The 19,866-nt window shown below is 41.2% G+C and overlaps 1 protein-coding gene across 1 annotated transcript in view; it reads right to left on the bottom strand.

The window, feature by feature from the left end:
- The window catches only part of LOC127072762 (early growth response protein 1), a 217,822-nt gene that overhangs the window by 875 nt on the left and 197,081 nt on the right, over positions 1-19,866 (bottom strand). The window lies entirely within an intron of this gene.

The raw sequence follows: 19,866 nt of genomic DNA, 5'->3' as shown, positions 1-19,866 counted from the left end.
CCACTGTCTCAGTTGAAATCACATTCAAATGAGAGGAGAGTAGAGAGAAGTTCGAAAGAGAAACGAAACGAAACGAAGCGTACGCACGCGGCTCCGAGCCACCCCAGGCTCCGAGTATAATCATTCTCGGAAGGGCAATTCCGTGGCAGGCGCGCAGCACGATGATAATAATAATTTAAATCGCGGCCACTTAGCATACGTGTAATTTGGCGCTTAAGATGATTTCGCGTCGCCGTCGAAACGAACGAGATTCGCGCGACGTGTTCGAAAAGTTGGAGAGGACCAACAGGGTGGACCGAACGAAACACCAAAATTTCTCCTTTTTGAAAGAGAGGGACTTTTACCTCGAGGCGTTGCCACAGTAAAGGACATAATCGTCTTTGATGGCCGAATAAAATGCGTTGAAACGCGTATAATTTATCTCTCTTTCTTTCTCTAAAGAAATTTCTTTCTTTTCCTAATAATAGATTAGATAAATTTATTTAAATATATTTCATCAAACGGAGATCAAGAAAATACAAGAGGATTAAAAAAGAAAGGAAAAAAGGAACGAACATAATTATATTATGTTCAAATATGACCGAGATGCGTTTCAACGTTAAACAAAAATAAAAGGGGAATCTTTCAGGGTTAAACAATTTTTTTTTTATCGTTCGATGTTCTCACTTTAATCGTTCCTAAGAATTTTCTAAGATCACTTCGAGGTAAGTTCAGTTTGAAAATTCTACTATAAGAGTAACACCTGGAGGTGTTTTCGTCGTAAAGGGTTTCAAAGAAAGTCGGACCGGGTCGGTCTATAATGCGACTCTTAAGAATAGTCATTAGACGAAATCATTATACAGTTGTCGTTATGCCCCTACGAAAACAGCAAAACTTCGCGTGACAAAAATATAGAAATGCCTACGGCAATGAATGGCTAACGTACTATCTGCCAAAGATGTGGACGCAAAAAATCATTCTGTTTAAAACGATTAGAGATTATTATAGGTATTTTCGCGAAAATATTTGCATAAAGAAATTCGAAAATGTTCGGAGAAAAAACAAATCGGGTGGGCGAGGAGGGAAGCTTGGGGTGAGTTGGAGGACAGTTAAACGGTGATTTGTTTGAGACAGGTGTAAAAAGCACGCTTATTTAACATAGTTACAATTTAGTTAACGATCGAAACTATAATAGAAGAGTTTTGTAATATTCTTTTAAGGAGAAAGGGTCATGTGTATCGATTATCGTTTCTAAAGCCGAGAAAGATAATCCCAATTTCATAGATTCCTTTAGAAGGATCGTCTGTCCGTTCTGTGATCTTGTAAAAATCGTGCGTTTAAAAAACTCAACAAGCACGCTTTCACGATGCAATTTATCACCTGGGATCACAGTCATTGCCACCCCAGCGTAGCTGAGGGGGGAAGGCGAGGGTGCCTTCTCCCGCTCTTGCCATAACTCTTTGTAATAGCTAATATCTCACGAGAGTCATACAAATGCGAATCGGTTACTAGTTACTACTTACACGAGGTAAGGTGATTTATCGGCGAAGGGTAACGCGCAGGCAGAAGCGGTAAGAAAAAGAAGGTGAGAGCGCTATGCGAAAGCGAAGTGGTGAATGTGCGTGTATGTGAATGTGTGTGAGTGAGAGAGAGAGAGAGAGAGAGAGAGAAAGAGAGGGTGAGAGAGAACGAAGAAGAAACTCGCGAGTGCAAATCACTCGGATGGCTCTACGATGCTGCCAATTAAGGAGCAGTTTTAATCGTTCTCGCCTAATTACCGGGCTATTACATTGTCTCTCGAGGGTAAATACGTCGGTCCAAATAGCCACTTTCGCAAATAAAGAATTCAACAAGGAACGCCGTGAAACTCATACGTCGTTACATTCGTCAGATCGGCAACAACATTCGTGAATGTCGCGGGAATCTTTATGGCACTTAAAAGAATATTTACTGAAAGTAGATTAAAATTCCAAACTGGTAATAACTTTTTTCATTTGCGATTCTCGCCCCGTCGATCATAATCGTCCGTACAAAACGTTTTAATATAGCCAACGAATATCTTCTTAATCGTCGCGATCAACACGAGGAAAAAATAAGAAAAATTCTTAACATCCGTAACATTTTTCGATTGACGTCGGATCGAGAAAAAGACCTTCGAAAGGATCTTTTTTTTCTAAAGGATCTTCGAAGCGTTCCATCACGGCCCGCGTTGGATTTACGAAGTTCTTCTTTCAGAGATGGAACCAGTCGCCCTTAATAACCACCCTCGCACATGGCCTAAGGATCCAACGCGACCTACAATCACGCCATAGACAACTTGCAGGGACTCGATCATTATCACGGCCAATAATCACTGAGACGTATTCCACTAAGTGCTCCCCTCGGTTGGAACATTTCGCTCCACTACCCTTAGCTCGTGTCCTTCTTCTTTGCCCATCTCTCTCTCTCTCTCTCTCTGTCTCGCACGCTTCGATACCATACTCATTTCTCTTCTTCTTCCATCCTCCTCACTCTCATCCGTCTACTACTTCTCTATCCGTCTGTTATTTCGTCCGCACGACGAACGATAATCAAGAACCTGAAAGAGAGAGAGAGAAAGAAAGATAGACGGCATCCCTAATTCGATGCAATTACACGGAACGATTAAAACGATTTTAATTGTTCGACGCGTGGAATATCTCGAGGGTAAAATCAGGTTACATTTTTCCTTTTGGTAAAATCCAATCGTCCTACTTTTACAACGATTCGATTCTCGCGGAAACGGATCGGGGATACTTATCGTTGATTTAAATAAATGTAGACATACTTTTATCACCTGACGCGTAATTAAATAACGTCGTTTTACGATCGTACCATACTCCTACCACGTAATATACTCCCACGAGAAATGTGAAGGAACTTATATCTCCTGTCCTCGAGATTAGAGGAATTAGATTCACCGCGGGACGTGTACCGAACGGCAGGGCATCGAGTTGAAGGGAGATCCAGGAGCTGTCAAGGCTAGACTAGCTCGGAATCTGATAGAAGTCTGAGGAGGAGGAGGAGGAGGGAAGAGAGGAACATACGCATAAGCGGGAGGTTTCTTAAAACATCACGAGGAAGACTCACGTATATCACCGCGGGGCTTCCTCGTTTCTCGAATACGCAAAGAACAGAAACGATATTAGTAATGGTAAGGTCGTAATCGTAGTCGTACGTAATCAGGATCAACAGACGTGTCTTTTTTTCGCCTTGACCACCAGCCGGCCACCGAAAATGCGTTCTACCTTTCCACGCGGACGTCCTGCTGCTTTCTCTCTCTCTCTTTTTTTCTTTCTCTCTCTCTCTCTCTCTCTCTCTCTCTCTCTCTCTCTCTCTCTCTCTCTCTCTCTCTCTCTCTCTCTGTCTATCTCTATCTTTTTATTCTTCTCTGTTTTGTTTCGCTTTTCAACGTATCGTTTCGAAACACCATCTGAGAGTCGGCAGTAACCTCTAATTAAAATTAACGATAATAAGCGCGCGAAAGGACACGGCACCCCCCATGAACCCGCTACCGTCAATTAACTCGTTGGCTTGACAGAAACAACGCGATTCACGCAGCGCAAATTTCGTCTTTACACTGGCTCGAAGTCTACAATTTCTTGTTACCAACTTGATTACGAACGGATAAGGTAAAGGTGTATTCTCATCATCCTCTTTGAAACAAATGATGTTGACGGTTTGTTAGGATTATATTCGTAAGACTTTTTTCGTCGAGTCGATCCTCGGTCTTAAATTTTGCATTATTTTTAATAGAAACGTTTCGCCCTTTTTCACATGTCAAACAAGGGTTATGATTTGTAAGCAGGTGGCCGATAAAAATGAAATTATAAAAAATCTCGGAGAATACACACACGCATACCGTCCGGAGTTACCCTTTCGCATTCGAAATAAATTCTAGAAGTGTGCGGCTATTCTTTCTATAGCATTCGTATTATTATCGCGTTCGTCGGCTAATAAACCTATAAATTCCGAGGGAGCTCCGGGAAACGGCGTGGAGATGATGAAACGAATGTTTATGGCGTTTCTTCTCCTTGCGAAAGAGAGAAAGGGAAAGAGAAATAGCGTAGGGTGGTAGGAAGAAGCGTGGAGGAAGTAAAAAGCAGGAACGAAGCCACCGTCTAGAGGCTTAATTGAATCAACGGGCAAACGAATAATTCTTTTATTTCCACTTAAATCTTCGAGCTTACGATCGTTATTGTTCCGTGTTCTGACAGCGGGGCGCTCGTTAGTTCTACCTTAGGTAGAACCGAGTTTTCTCTTTCTTTTGAACTCCGCCGTAGTTCGTGGGACGAGCGCGAAGGGATGGATGATAGGGATAGGTTGGCCTTTCAGAATGAAAACCACGACGTTTATTGCTCAAGCGGCTTTTGAAACGTGCTGAGTGCCTCGACAGTTATCGCGTGTACATCGGGAGGGGAACTTTCCTGAACGAAGATCGATGAGATTTATGGAAAGGTGCTGCACGGTGGTTTCGATGCGTTTCCTATGAGAACGGTTTGTATTACAAATCGTGATAACTCTTCTAATTTACGATACTCTTAATCACCGTTTAGTTTTGATCGTAATAGATGTTATTCCTTTTGTATTTTCCTTCCAACCAGTTACAGCTAACGAGGAAGGACAAAATTAAAACGATTATGATCTTTTACCACGATCAACGGAGAATCGTTTTAACGAACGATACGATGTTAACCTTATCAGATGATTAGTTAAATATTCAAAAGAAACGTTTGAAAATCCATAGCCACGTCAGGACTTTCTATCTCTACCGATCACTGGCGTCTCCTCGTGGCTATGACTCGAAACTGGGTGCAACAGGTGCCTCGTGGTTACGGCGGTGGTGGTAGGACAAAAAGAGAGAGGATCTGAGATGGAAAGAACGATACCTCGAAAGTATTCCGATGCTAGGTTGAAAAGAAACGTCGGCGTTAGACGATAGGGACGGTTTGGTCGGTCAATTCCGAGCGAGCGAACTGAAATTTTTCATGACAAATGACTTTTGATTTTCAATTATAATTAACCCGCTCGATCATCGATTAAAGTTGTCTTATCGATTAGCCTTGCGCGACGTAACAAACTCCGAAAGGCAAGAGGATCGAAAACAAAAAAGAAACAAAGAAAAAGAAAAAAGATATTTTCTGCGGCACATGACGCGTAAATTGTGGAGAGATGAACGTGCAGAATGCCAGGCACGTCGTATCACCCTGACGTAAAAGGGGGCGCGAGAGTATATAAAGCGGACTATGTAGATGGGTGGGCTGGACCCCAGTGTTGATGGTTTAGCATAATTGCACGATTTTTTAAACCCCGTGCGCGCTCTGTGTGGTCATCGAAGTAATTAACCGCTCCCGCGCTTACAATGCATCGCGTATTAAAATCGCCCTCGGCTTTATTGATGTACCCTCGGCAAGAGCTCGAAGATAAAGTATCTCTTCCTTTCGGGTTTTCAAAATCGCTGAAACCGTATAGGAACGAACAGTTGTTCGAGTTCAAAGTCCTTTCCGACCTTACGAAAATAAGTTATGCTTGAATCGTATATCACCGTTCTAATCAAAATTCAAATTAAATATATTCATATTCTCTGCTTACAACGATGAAATGATTTAAATCGTACGTCAAAAGTTTCTCTTATTTGACGTGTCATGATAAATCTATGCACGTCGTCACGAAAACTAGAAACTAGACGATCTCGCTATAACGATGCACTTTAAATGCATCCACCGAAAGCAACGAGCAGTTGGGACAACGACGACAAACCATCGTTAAACCTTTATTCGTCGAGCTTTTAATCGTACGATGCTCGGAGTCTTGACGTCAGTGGTCACGCCGCCAAGACCGGATGCCACTGGAGATGCTTATTAACCGGACTTTTTAGTCTGCTTGCTAGTTTTAAACCGATTATAAAGTCGGACTCGACTAAACGCGATGAGAGTTTTGATACTGAATGAACAATAATGAATAACATTGGTCGTGACATTTTGTGAAAGGTGTTCGATATACAATCGATCAAGTTATTCGTCATGATAGACGTCACTCTGATCAATCAAGTATTCGACCAATTGACTAAACGTTTAGTTCATTTCAAGTACGTACACGACCGGTAGTCCTAGCAAGGCCGACTGGCGCCGAGAAGCGCTTATTAGAAAGTCTCGGTGCACTGTCGGTATGCGATTGTTCACCACGATTGTGTCTCATTTAGATTCCTACCGCATTCTCCTCTACCGCTTTGACTTTAGTCGCTCGTATCTCTTGGTTTCTCTCGGTCCAACCAACTATCTTTCTATCTCTTTCTCTATCTCGTCTAAATTCGCAATTGTTCTTTGTCGTCGATTCGACGATTTGTTTACGATCAAACATCGACAGAGAGTTATTTCGATAGGTATTTGTCGTAAGGAAAATATTTTAACTTTCCCATTGCATACTTGACTGAACAAAGAATAGATGGAGAAAGAATTATTATGAAAAGTTATGCAGCAATCGTGTATTTTGATTTAATTAAATTAAAGAAAATTTTTAATTACAAGAATTAGACAAATTTTCTAAGAAATGAAGTTGATCAATTTTTTGAGTAGCTCGTTGGAGAAAATACTCGGAAGGAATAATTAAATGTCATTTGTCATTATTTCTATGAAATTCTTAATCGACAATAACAAAAAATTCGTGTTCGAGCAGTCATCCAGCAAGGAAAGAAGTCAGCAACCGGCATTAGGCGCATTCAAAGCATTCCCTAATGTTTTACGTGAGGATTTATAACATATTTAGCGAGCGGCCTACCGATACAAGCCGAGATAACGGCGAGCGTTCGTAAAACTTACGCACACGCGTGCCCTTCTTGTTCGGAGATTTATGTACATACCTACAGCGTACAGAACAGACCGTTGTCGCCATTGTGCGAGCATTAAGTAATCTGGACGGTGCTTCATCATTGCCGATATGTAATAAGAAATTTAAAAAGAAAGACTTTAGAAACGATATTCCGTCCTATCGTTTTGTTAGACATTTCTTTTTTTTTCTTTTTCTTTTTTGGAAACTACGCAGGACAAAACGATTCAGAATGCACACGAAAATCATTTACTTTTATACCTTGTCATATTTCAACCATATTTATTTTTCGTAATTCAAAAAAAAAAAAAGGAAAAAAGGAAAGAAATCTTCATACACTTACGTTATCAGTGGATAAAAAGAAAAAAACAAGAATACTAAAGTATGTTGCCGACTAATTCCGATTAACGTCAAGTCGGATCAAGAACGTGATCTCCCACGAGATTTTCTCTTATCGTGATTCGATAATTCGTAGAAACAAATGAAGCTTAAAGAAATGCGTGATCGAGCGTATAAATAAATGAGTAGTACGTAATTCATCGGGGAATGATGGAAAGGGGAGTTTCTCGTACGTTCGTAAGAAGAGGATTAAGATTTTATTGCGGATTATCCATATAGTTTAGCCATATAATCGCGTCTCTCTCGTTGGCAAATCGTTCGATTTTTTTCTTCTATGAACGTCGGCAAAGCATGACGCATGGAGTTGCCACGGAGGATGGATTCTCTTAAGTACGCCACGGCTACGATCTCCCCGTGATGTAAAGAAGAAGAAAAAGTGATAAGGAAAAAATAGAAAAAGGAAAGGAGAAACATTTTACTGCTACGAGCAGCGAAATCCCTACGAAAGCATTAACGCAGGTGTAGTAGACGTAGGACAGGTGGTCATTCGCGTACAATGTTCCGACGCAACGACGCCTACCGTCGTCATATGATTTATCTACGAGCGTGCCAAATGAATAGTTTTATTCATCGTTTTCTTTGTGATTTAAAACTCCCCACGGTCGACGTCGCCAACACTACTACTACTACCACCACCACCACCAACACCACCACTAGAATCACTACCACTACCGCCAATACCACCAACGCCACCGCCTCCTCCGTAAAATTTACAACGATGATACGCTATAAGGCGGAGAGTTTGACGACGAAAAAAAGCTTGGAGCGTACCGTGAATCATTATTCTTCCATACCACCGAAGATTTGTCACCGTGTTCTCCGAGCTATGTCACTTTAATAGTCTACCTAAGAGGAATTTTGTATTATTTTCCACGTCTCCCGAACGTTTTTATTTCTCAAAAAAAAAAATCTACTCCGTGCCTTTTCCATGTTACTTTTTTATGTGGAAATATAGAGACCGTGAACGAGTTTATCATTCTGATGTAAAATTCTTGTTTCTCTTTTTTCCCTTTTTTCTTTTTTTTTTTTTTAATTCCGATAGAAAGATCTAAGATGCGCCAAAAATCGACTGGAATCTTCACGTCGCATCATCGCGAACGATCGCGTTTAGTTTCTTTATCTCTTTCTACTTCTCTTTGAGCTGTCCCACGAATATAATGGGCTGTAAATAACCGTTTTCTCGGCTCTCCACGGTGGAATATTGTTTGCGATGGTAATTGTAATGTTTCCCGGATCTCATTTGCTGGCTTTCAGCCGCTAATATATGGCGGCTTCGTAGCACGGGGCCACAGACCGGCCATAACTCACTGAAACGCAGCAACAAACAGTTCATCTAGTCGGTGGTCGCGTGGGTGCCTCAAACGTTTCACTTTACTGATCTCCCTCTTGCCACACATCTCACTCTGAGTGTCTCTCTTTCCAGTCGCTCTCTTCTCTCTTACCGTTTATCTTTCGAGCTTCTCCTCCAACGATTTCAACGATCGTCTCATTAAATATGATCGCGGGACACATCGAGCACGCGAAAGGGAACGATTTTAAACAAGATATTTAACGAAATTTATGAATAAGAACGTTGCCTTTAATTTCCTCTACTCGATCCACTCGGTCGTTATCCGCGTTAAGATCGAAGCGAAAGCGATTATCTTTGATCCTTTATGAAAGTACCGACTTGAATAAATCTACTCCCTCTTCTTCCTTCAAACATTTTCTATGCTCCTTTTTACATATACATAAATACATTTACTATCTATATCATTTATGTGTTCTCCTCGCGTAATAGCGTGTGAGAGAACCGAATGATTTGCAATCGCCTTTTCCAGTCTCGATGCTCGAATCAACCACCGAGTTACGCGACTCCATCGAAGGGCCGAGGGCATCGTGCTGGAAAGTTAGTCTTCTCTCTCTCTCTCTCTCTCTCTCTCTCTCTCTCTCTCTTTCACTCTCTCTCACTCTCTCTCTCTCTCTCTCTCTCTCTCTCTCTCTCTCTCTCTCTCTCTCTCTCTCTCTCTCCTTCTCTCACTCATTCACTCTCTCTTTCTCTACATTCAGGATCTCGGCCGGCAGCACAATTATACACGTCATTACCGGAATGAATATTCATAACGACCACAGCGAGAAAGCCCAGGGGGAAAATGATATTTACTTTGTCGATTTATAACCACACAGAGGGTCCGATTCGGTGTGGGAAAAAGGAGTGAACACGTCTACCGTATCGATACCAACAAAAAAACCTACATGAACGAACCTTCGAGCGATAATAAGTCGATTTAATCATAACGACCACTTATTCGATTCTACGTTATCAAATCAACTTTTGAAAAACAACGTTGATCATTTTTCAATTTCTCCAATAAAGTATATCTACAATGATTTGTGTTAGATAAATGATTTCGTTTTTCTTTTTTCTTTTTTCTTTTTTCTTCTTTTTTTTCTGATAGTTTTATCGCAATCATTGCATGAATTTCAAACGTCCGTAAGGTAAAAACGTTTTTGAGTTTAGGACGCAGAATCGTGTTATCGAGAAGGAAGAAGGGTCATATTTATTCGAGGGCTACATTCTCGGACACTATCTCACGACCTTAAAAGCGGCTAAACGATTCAATTTGTAGTAATTATAATGCAACCGCCGAGAGCCGGGCGACTTAAGTGTGCGCTTTTTTCATTGGAACCACTTAAGACGCGACGGCGTTTCGCGTGTGGGCGTTACGGAGCGGATCGAGAACTCTGTCCCGACAATTTCGTGCTAATCTAAGTGATATTGAACACGTTTGACATTAATAAAGCTGAACAACGAAGATTCGTCTTTTGTGCTGTCGCATGCGTATATCTGTATGTACGACGAAAAAAAAAAAGAAAGACTCGCTTAAAATTATATCAAATATATCATTAATCCGTATTATTTTCAATATTTTATTGCAAGCGATCTGTTGAAATCTATCAATAATATTTTATAAATATCATTACATAATCGTGCCACTTAATTAAATGTCATTCATGTGTTTAAAGGGATTAACATATCCGATTGACTGTTTCATAATTTTCATTTTTCTTTTTCTTTCAAATCAGACTCGATACAAGATTATAAAGAATTACGAGAAATAAAATTTACGTACGAATCAATCAGAGATCAGATAACATACGTTGTCGCGAAAGTAAGGGACGTTTAAAATGGCAAGATCTCAAATCCAAGAAGACTCGAACTGGCATGAAGAGTTGATTCTTAATTCGAGCGTTTACACCGTGGAATGTCGAGGTAATAAAATTCGCACCTACACTCGAGGCCGTCACCTTCCACCCTATAAGTTCCCTTAGACTCGACGAATTGTCAGACGCATCTAAGATGCGTCTGAAAATAGCCTTCCCGGAATAGCGAAGAATTTAGACCACCAACGCGCGGCTCTCGTCTCAATTAACGTTTAAAGACTCGTCCACGCGAAGACGATCGCCACCCACAACGTCGTCTATATACCATGTTTGTACGCAACGAGAGCGGCTCGTTATCGTACGATAGACGAGGACGTACTACGTCAGCGAGCGATCTCGATTTTTTAACTAACAAGAGATTACGTACTCGTTGAATTTCTGCACGTGCACTTTTATAAAATATTTTCTTCTCTCAGTTCTTTTTTTTTACAATTACGTATGCAACAACTTCAAAAAGAAGAAAGAAGGAGAAAAAAGTGTACGTTTCAAATCGATGATGTTACTAAATACAATAAAAAAGAAAAAAAAAAAAAAGAAAGAAATATTCTTTCTTTTGGCTCACGTGAAGACTGAGCCGAGTGTAACTCAATGAGGATCTTTAAAAGGACGATGTTGTCCAATCTACCGTAGTGGTTTTACCTGTGGTGCAAGCGTAATCTGCGAAAATCTAGGCATGCCCGTGTACGTACTGAAATCTGCCCGCGTAGTCGCTTGAGTTTCGCAGCAAAGTGGGGTCAATTGGAGACGAGGACCTCGGCCGCTCGCTCCCACACTCCGCAGAAATTTATTCCGTGGCTCTAATCGAGGCCGTCCACTCGCGACGTGACGTCGGCGGGAGGACCGAAGAAACGAGATTCACACACAGGGAGCGGTCTTACGTTCCCTCTTTCTCTCTCTCTCTCTATCTCTCTCTCTCTCCCTCTTTCTCTCTCTTTCTCTTTCTTTTTCTTTGAATAATAGCATCACCCTCTTTCTTATTGTTAATTTGTTGTTCACAAAATTCAAAGGCGAGAAGTATTCTATGCGTGATTTCGTACAATATCGTTATCGTGTAAACTCCCATCTCAATATATTATTATATCCTCTCGATTAGGAAGAGAAAATCAAATTTAATAAACGCGCGATATCGCTTCGAATACTTACGCGAGATATTACTCGAGGAACCGGTTTTTGCGAAATACCTTTAGTGCCTTCGGAATTTATAGAATTCGCGATAAAACGATAAACTATAAACGATAAGTTTGTCTTGCAGTAAACGAAATCTATCGCGCTATCGTGATTGTGAAGTTTCGAGGAAGTATACAAGAGTGTATATATATATATATATATACATACAAACGTACGTAGATAGATATATATACGTAAATACATGCATATCTACGTAACGTCGTATTCACCATGAGGATAAAAATATCGGCGGGAAGCTCAAATTTCCAGCAAAATTTCAATCGTTTATTAATTATCGAAATAGCGTTGGTACGAGTCGTCTCTGGATGCGAAATATTACATGCCGGTTGGCGAGCATGATCGCTATAATGCCAGGCTTTTCTCAAGTTTCACGATCGCATACGAGAGGAAGAAGGACAAGAAGAAGAAACATAATTCCATCTCCCGCCAAGTAATCGCAGTAAAGTCTCCCGGAGGACTCCCGGTAGGATGGAGCCAGTGGGAAAAGGTGTTCCAACCTTGGTAATACCGTTCCCTTTTGTTTTACGACACTCTGAGGATTCTTACGCCTCTTCTCGCGCGAGAGAGAGTCTTCGAGATGGTCGACTCAGAGGATAGAGTAGAAGAAGAAGAAGAAGAAAAAGAAAAAGAGAAAAAAGGTGGAGGTGGTGGAGGTGGCTGCGTGTCCTCGTATGACGCGCGTATGACACGTAAGAACGCACGTGGGAGAACTACCCACGCACGCTATTCTCGGACTTAATGTCTGCTTATGCTCGACGAATGCGAAGTATGCTTTTGTTGATCTGCCAGCCTCTCTTTTCTTACCATATACACTTACCTATATCTAACGCGCATATCTACCTAAGTCGCAGTTCGGGTCCGCGTTCGCGGAAACGTTTGGCACGTTATCGCGCCTGTATTTTCGATCGACGTAAAAGAGAGGATATTTTCGATCCACGAAAGAGATACAAGCGAGTTAGGCTGGAAAATCAAAGCTTACCGTTAACGCTGCAGTATATCGTAGATTCTAATAGGTAGATACATAAATAATTACATAATAATATATTAGACGTAAACATAAATCAATAATTTATTATTATTAGAACTAAGAAAAAGATAGGTCCGAAAGCTTCGGAAACGGGGGAGGATACGATAAGAACTAAATCGAAGAATAAGGTTTGCTTGGTTGGCCATGCGTGGATCGACCAAGCCGAAGGATAGAAGAAAATCGTAGGGGGCCGCAGCTTCAAAGCGTTCGCCGTGAAATCGTAATATCTCGCGCCTCGCTCGCGGCTTTAATCTCATTTCATTCGCGGCATTTACATCGTAATATGGAATCGTATGGAGTACGCGTAGTTACCTACCTATACGCATAAGTAGATACGCCGATGAAATCACGCCGGAAGAGGAGGTTACCCATTTTTATGCGCGTCACGTAGAGCGCGAAACACGAAGATGGCAAGAAAAGAGAGACGAAGAGAAATAAAGAGAGAAAGAGAGAGAGAGAGAGAGAGAGAGAGAGAGAGAGAGAGAGAGATTATACCTACGTGTAAAAGATAAAGGCGAGCTCGTTAGGTCGAAGAAATCGATAACAGGGCGACGATAATCGCTCGTTTCAGTGGCTCGCCTCTCGAAACGATATCGTCGTCGACGATTCCGTGTCCACGAAAGTGGAACGGCCGCGACCTAACCGATTTGCCTGATACGTAATCGTCGATGAGACTCACCAAGACGAGAGTTCCCTCTCTCGTTTCGCCCTACAGCATCCTCTGAACAACATCCTCCGGCGTATCTCAGAAAATCTCCGTCATCTTCCACTCTCTTACTGTCTCCCTTCATCCCTCTCTCTCTCTCTCTCTCTCTCTCTCTCTCTCTCTCTCTCTCTCTCTCTCTTTCTCTTGTAGGTATGTACACGTACATACGTACATATACCTTATGCGCTTTACGACGAAGAAGAACCGTTGGCTTCTTAACGATCGCAATATCAGGGCCAACGACGGAGTCCGGAATTCAGCCGAATGTACGCGATTAAATCGTGCATCAACGATGCAAACTGCACTTTTTCACTCATTCTCTGTACCGATCCTAAGAACGCATTCTTGAATAAACTTCGAAGGATCCTTCCTTGCGTCGTTATCGAAACTACCGCGAGCTTAATGCATCTTCGATAGATCGTTTTTATCAACGGACGATACGATCGGTAGTAAGAATATATATCGTAAAATTCAGTAACCTGTTAATTGTACAGGTCTATTTTAAAGATCCGTATTTACTCGTCAAATACGGGATATAAGCAGCTGCTGTAAAATTGAATTAAATTATAACGATATGGCAGCTGGCTTTTCTTTTTTTTTAAATCTATAATTTCATTCTTTAAATTCATTGATATTATAGTCGTCAGTTGCCAGTAGCCAGTTGCTCGTCGCTAGTCACCCGTCCCCAGTCGTCGTCAATCGCTCGTTGACGGTTGTCTTGCCTTGCCTTGCCTTACCTTGCCTGTCCTGTTCTATCCTATCCTGTTCTGTGGTGTGGGTGAGTCTTCGTGTTTCCTTGGGATGGAGAATATTTAAATAGGAGTTGAACGGCCAAAGAGCTTTGAAGGGAATCAAGAACTTTTTGAAAAGGATAAGTGAAAAGGAATGCTTCTTTGGAATTTTGTTCCAACTATCAATAAGTCTACGTAAGCATTAGAAAGTTTCTGACTCTCTTCAGACTCTATCTCTATCATTCTGTATTATACTCTTGTCGTATCTACATCGACTTTTCTTTCCTCGTTAGATTAGATTAGATTCTGATCCGAAACTCGCGAACGTAATTACCTGCATAAAACAACGTTAGACTCGACAGTAGCAGAGATGAGGATAATAAGACAATGACTGCTGTCTAATGGAATTTTTTTTTTTTATTCCCTTGTTGTTTCAAAATATATTAAGATGTACTAAATGGTAGGATATTATTTTGTTCTCATTAGAATTTTAATCGAAATCAGAAATGATAATTTATTTTTCCACACAACGAGTATACGCGTCAAACACTTTTAACGACTTAAGCACGATATGAAAGTAGTAAAATTTTTTGCCCTTAGGGAACAAATCGTCCAGATCGGAAAGATCATCGAGTCGATAAAGCTTTACTACGTAATGTCCCTGTTTGTATAAAAATTGAAGATAAAAAAATAACCGAAGAATTTATTGATTTTCTCTGGTATTATAGATCGTCGGAACCCAAACGATAGGAGTGCCGTTGGTCCGAACGCGCGTGCGCGTCAACCATTAACTTAAATTTAAATTATAATGATCTTTCTATCGAACGAAATCGCGAGGCTCGGCCTTTCTTAACGAGATGGATAATTACGCTAAGCCCATTAAATGGAAGAACACGGAACGTATATAGAAAGAGGGAATGAGATAGAACGTGAACAGGTGCACAGAACGTTCGCTACCGGTGGACAAGCGGACTTTTAAGCCAATCTAAGAGATTATTCTCTTCTTGGTAGTAATTAGTCCGCGTTATAAATTATTAATAAGTGTCCGTACGCGTGCCGCAGAAGAAAAGTTTAGCGAAGTTGTTAGTAGCGTTGTACTATCGCTTCCCCTTCTTCTCTTTTCGTTGTAGCTGCGAGATTGTAGCTAAACATCGACATATTATATATATATGTATATATATATGTGTGTGTATGTGTGTGTGTATATATATATATATATATATATATATATACGTATATGTATATATACACAAAGCAGGTATACTACTTATATCCGGCTGGTTGAAATTGCGGTCTCCTTTAGAAAAAAAAAGAAGGAAAAGAGAAAGAAAAAAGGAAACAGCAAGGGATTGCGAAAACGCGATTCCGAGCGTAGGAACGTACGATCGTACGACCGTTTCGAGACAAAGAACGAGCCGTGTTCTACGCCGAAAGGATTTTAACGGCGACAGAAATTAATTTGTCCCACTCGTGGATCGTTAATCGGTTAGAGAACATATGTAGCTTGGATGCCAGGATGAGGATACGAGGGGGAGTTGATCGTCATTCGATTAACGATCGACGACAAAGAGATATGATATTTTAGAAGAGATCGATGACGAAATCAGAAAGAATCGCGGCGATCTTGCCGACAATGATTTCGAGAGAGTAAGGTGCTATGAGGGCCGAAAGAGAGAGAGATAGTGAAAGAGAAAGACGAAGACCAGAAGAAAAAACTGTTAACGATGACGTTATAAATTATTAATGCGCTTATTATCCGCATAGTACGTGCCGGTAAAAGAAAAGCTTTATGTGTCGAGCGCGGAAAGGCCGCCGTCGTATTCTTCGATCTTTCTCTCTCTTTTGAGTCTTCTTCTATACACTCATCTCTCCTTTTCCTTTTGAGATAGTAACGACGTCGATGACGCGCGGCGTACGTACACTTGCGTACTTATGTACGTACGTACGTGTACGTGTATACCAACATAGAGACGTACGAACAAGAGAGGGAAAGAGAGAGATATAGCAAGCATCCTCTCGACATAACTTTGTGCCCGGGTGATCCTCTCGCAGGATACGTCCGGCCGGTGTCATTAACGCTTTTTGCTTCACCGCCGTGCGTGTGTCATTGACGCTGCTTTTATTAGCCGGGCGCATAACTTCCTTTAGCGTCGCTCGTTTACGAGCGAGTAATTGCACGATGATTTCGGTCCACGCACACACCGCCCGTGGCAAGCTTCTCTATGGCCTGTCCGCGAGAATATGCGGGAGACCGGCAAAATACGTAGCAACAGAATCATAAGGTCGACCGACGCCATAAGAAACGTTATTATTGCTCTACCTAGATACGTACTAATTTAATTCATGTAATATTCTCTTTTATATACATATATATATATACATATATATATATGGATATATTTATTTATTTATTTATTTACATTTTGTTATATCTTATTTCTTTCTCATTAACGTTTTACTTCCCATGAGATCGCAGAATTTCAGAATTTAAAGGACTGATTTCTCTCTCCATACCGTATTTCTAGATCTCTGGGAATGTGACGCACCCTGTAATACCTTGTTGTACATTCGTACGTTGTTATTTCGGAGCCGCGTGTGGGAGCTGCGATGAGAAGGCCAGCTGGCGCAACCACAACATCGTCCTCGTTATTCGGTGCTAATGACGCTACGCGGAGCTGAATTTATGGTGTTGAGAGTTAAGGGTCTCGCGATTTCACGCGGCTTCCATCGGACGTCGGCCAACGGCGCAATTTCCTCAAGATCTCCTGGGACAGCGAAGACTTATTTTCCGATTGACTTCGTTTCCATCGCGACGTCATTGAGGTTTCTACCTCGTCCAACCGCAAAGAGCATACGAAATTATATGAATTTGCTGAACAGAAGCGAACGCAATTTCTCGTCGCGTATTAAGCCAACGCGGCGTTACGTCGAACTTGCGATTAATCTTTACGATCGTTCTGTCACCAAAACGCAGAAACGTATCATCATTTCCATTACCACGTCCATCAAAAGCTCGTTTCGAAATACCTCCTTCATCCCCGTGTACTCGCCAAAGTAACCGACGAGCTACGCCAGCGAGAAGCATTCTGTTCGGTAAAGCGTGCCATTTATCATCCGATCCCTTTCATTCATAAGTTCATTCGAACGGGCTCTCTCTCTCTCTCTCTCTCTCTCTCTCTCTCTCTCTCTCTCTCTCTCTTTAGTTCGATGATAAAGAGAGAAAGAATAAGAAAGAGACGTCTTATTCGAACCACTCGATTTGTTCCTGCTGGCCACCTCCAGTCCTTATTACCATAAGTTGATACGACGATGAAGCGATTGGTCCACAGTGATGCTGAGAAAGAAAAAAGAAAGATAGAGATAGATAGATAGACAGAGAGAGAAAGAGAGAGAGAGAGAGAAAGATATGCACTCGGCACGAGGTATTCGGTTATAAGAAGTCAACTGAAAGGACAAATTCCGTGGAAACCACGATGGAAGAAAGAAAAAGAAAGAAAAGGGAGAGGATTGGAATTACACGGGGAACGATCCGCCTACGAGCAAGTCTGGATTCCATGAAAAGATGGTCATTGATTGATTCCTAGACTTCTAGACGGACGAACGACGCCGAGCATTTCGTTCTTTGCGGTCTTCGTTCGCGATCGAGAGACAGACCGCTGGCCCTCGAGATGAGAGAGTAACCGGAGGGAAAGAAGATATCGTTTTATCTTGCTAAGAGTGCGAACGTAGCAATGGCTTTCGATCGCATTCGAAAATGTGACATTTGTCGGATATAACAACCACTCATTTTCAATGTAATTATATCAATTTAATACAAATTGAAAATTCTTCGTGGATAAATAATCGAATCGTTTCGTCTTATCATAAAAAATTTACTTTGAAACTACGTAGACGTTCGATCGTTTATTATTCGTGAAAATTGTTCGTATCGATCTTAACTTTCCGTCATCGCTACGAGTATATCGTTATTGACAATTTGTTGTTGGAAAGTCGTAGATCTATGGAGTTCTGTTCGTCCGATACGCAGAAAAGTAAAGAGAAATGGAGGACGTTTGCCGTTTCGAATTACGGTATCAATTTTTATATTGGCATCGTCGGTAGGATTTTCTATAACTATTATGGCTTATTATAGAAATCCTATCGATAATTGAGCACTCCTATCCTATCCAGTAAGAAGTTCGAAATAAGAAAGGCTAAGAAAAGAGAGTTGAGAAAAGAAAAGAAAAGAAAAGAGAGAAGAAAAGAGAGAGAGAGAGAGAATCGAAGGCGACGAGTTAGCTCACGGTATAAAGAAGAAAATGGAAGGTTGCTGCTGGAAGCAAAAATAATAACGACCGTCCGGCAAGACAAGACATAATGCATGATCAATAAGCATCTTCTTTCAGATGATCTCGAATGTGCCACTTTCGATGATAGCTGTTGAAGTTGGTCGGCACCTGCAATTAATAGACAAGGAGATAATTGAATCGCAAGATCCCGGAATTATCTACGAGTATAAAGGAGAACTCGATCGACGAGGGGCGATGGGAAAGGCTCGTGCAAAATCATCGACTTTATGATGGCGACGACGAGAACGAGGAACTTAAGATAATGAAGCGAATCGAGATCGTAGACTCCGGATACAGATGAATGGATGGACGATCGGATTGATAGGTAAATAGAAGAGATGAAGGAAAGGAAAATAAGGTGCGGCTTCGTTAATAAATAGATAAAGTATAATATTAATCGTTCCATTTTCGTACGGTTTTCTCAGATTTTCACCGACAAAATGGCGACCGTGATTTTGTGATTGTTAGACGTATAAAATATTTTCGTCGTTTCTAAACAACATACACACACACATACATATATATATATATAAAAGAAAAAAAAGAACAAAATCGATTTCCATTGCATTGGATTCCTGAATACTAGCCGATGTGGCAGACCTCGTGTACGAATTAACATTCCGTTTCTCGAAGGTTCGCATTTCTTCGTCGAGTTTGTTTAATGATCGTCGTGACACGATACTAATATGTCGTCGAGTCTGCTACGCCTGGCGGTATCTTTGAGGTCTTTGGTATAATAAATTAATCTATTAGCGTTGCGGTCTCCTGCATCTCTTCGCCACGTACGGCTAATAAAAGAAAAGGTAAGGAAGAAAAGGTAGAACCTTGGGAGCTCGAACAGTTTCGTCGTAATCTCCAATTAGGCCCAAATTGATTAGCCCGGATTAATGTTCGAGACTCACTTGGGCGAGCTCGGTAATGTTGATCGAATGAAAAACGTTTTATAAGGAATAGGTTGCCTCTTTCTTTCTCGAACGGTGCATTACTCTTTCGGCGCGATATCTCGAGGGCAGCCTTTGAGGTATTCTCGTTCGTTAAACCTTCGACGTTCGTTATCAGTCCTGCTAGGTTACTTACTCGGTTTTTCTTGTCTTTTTTCTAGTTTTCCTTTCTTTTCTATATAAACGTTTTAACCTCTAATAGAATCTTTTACACACGTACCGCGATCTATCGAGCTTTAAGCCTCTTCGATTTGATTATCGAAATAACGGACGTATTCGTTATTACGAAACAAGGATTATACTAATAAATCGTCGAACGTTACTCTTACGCCTAAGAAGTTTCTGTTTGACTCGAATTATCTTCGAGTTAGGTCTAATCAAACAATGAGTATTGTTACTACTGTTACGAGTACCGCTTTCTAGCCCCGGAGGCTAACCAGAAATCGCGATTACGACACATAGACGTAGCACAAAACCGATCGTTAAGGAAAGGTTCTATTGTTGGCATAAAAAATATCGA

The sequence above is a fragment of the Vespula vulgaris genome, chromosome 2, assembly GCF_905475345.1.
Source record: "Vespula vulgaris chromosome 2, iyVesVulg1.1, whole genome shotgun sequence".
Taxonomy (NCBI): domain Eukaryota; kingdom Metazoa; phylum Arthropoda; class Insecta; order Hymenoptera; family Vespidae; genus Vespula; species Vespula vulgaris.
This window is presented reverse-complemented; position numbering and strand designations above follow the sequence as displayed.